The following is a 1620-nucleotide window of genomic DNA, read 5'->3' on the forward strand; positions in this document are numbered from 1 at the left end:
AGACTAATGGTTGCCAGAGGGGAGGGGGGTTGGGGGAATGGGTGAAAAAGGTGAAAGGGATTAAGAAGTACAGATTGGTAGTTACAAAACAGTCACAGGGATGTAAAGTACAGCATAGGGAAAATAGTAAATAATACTGAAATAAATATATATGGTGCCAGGTGGGTACTGGAATTATCTGAGGGTGGAGGTAGGGAATAGATGGTTCCTTTGTAAAATAGATGGTTATCTAACCACTATGCTGTACACCTGAAACTAAATACAAAATAATATTGAATGTAAATTGTAATTTGAAAAAAGCCAAAGGGGAAAATGCTTTAAAAATATTATAAAAGGAATCAACGAGGTTTACCAAGGCTTCCCCTTAGGCTTAGAGCAAGGATTCCAATTCCTCTTCAGAGAATTAGTATCCTCTCCAACACACCTGGGCTGCCCCCCCCCCCCACAACACACACACACACACACACACACACACACACACACACACTTCCTAAGAAAAATGAGAGCCTGTATTTCCTCCTGAACTCCAAGTAAGCCTTCACTGCATAACTCCACAAGACAGAATCCTGGCAAATTAAATGGTAGGTAAACATAGGAACAGGATACAGAGTAAGTAAACATGGACAGGATACAGCTCTCTTGCAAAAGCCAGTATTTAACAAATGTTATGCCTAATGAAGCACATTCATCTGTTTTTCATAATTTTCTGTTTTGTTTTAATACAAGACCACCAGAAATTTTTATCGTGGCAAACATTCATTTTTTACTTTAGCATTTCATTGAGTTGCCATGTTCTATTTTATTTCCTTTAGTTTTAAAATGTTACTTTTGTAACAACACTACAAAGTAAAAAAAAAAAAAGGCTGCACTAAGTTTCTCAATAGTAAAGAGGGTCAGCTTTGAAAAGATACTGTTGTTGCTATGTTGGAAGAAAATGCTTGTATACATTTATAAAGCACTGAAGTACTCGGTAAAATAGGGCTTGCTTCTGATTTCTTTTGTTTTCTTCGCCATAAAGCTTACTCTGGGTTTGAAACAGGGTTTGCTCTGCAGATGATGACGCGTGCGGTGATAATGAACAACTAAAGTGATTCTAGAAATGCCTAGGGAAAAACGTCTAATGATTCTTGTGCATCTATTTAGGTGGTTGCTTTTTAAAGCTCTGAAAAGTCTGTCGCGCCAGGTGTTCCTCATTTCCACTGGAGGACTTGGAGCGTCCCACCAGGTTTCCACCTGTCTCCTTTCCTCCTCCGGCTCTCAAGTTTCCTTTCTCAGAGGTGTAGGCAGCATTCCTCTGAGAGCGGATTCCTCAACTGGCTTTTCCAGGCTGCCTGGCCCCACGTGACGTCCCCTAACACCTGTACCAGCTCAGCTCACAGCGCCCCCATCCCCACCGCCAGGTACAGACCCTGCCCGGCTCCCTGGCTCCCCGGCTCCCCCTTCCCTAGGAGGTCTCGATCCTAGTGCGAGCCTCGCTCGGGCCGGCAGGGGAGGGGCTGAGCTCCGGCCAAAGCAGCAGCTAGAGCCCTAGCAGCCTGATTATCACATGACTCGACGGCGGCGGTAGCCGTGGCAGCAGCGGCGCCGGCTCACGCAGGAAGTGGAGCGCACCGGTCGGGG

The sequence above is a fragment of the Myotis lucifugus genome, unplaced genomic scaffold (genome assembly GCF_000147115.1).
Source record: "Myotis lucifugus unplaced genomic scaffold, Myoluc2.0 scaffold_323, whole genome shotgun sequence".
Taxonomy (NCBI): Eukaryota; Metazoa; Chordata; class Mammalia; order Chiroptera; family Vespertilionidae; genus Myotis; species Myotis lucifugus.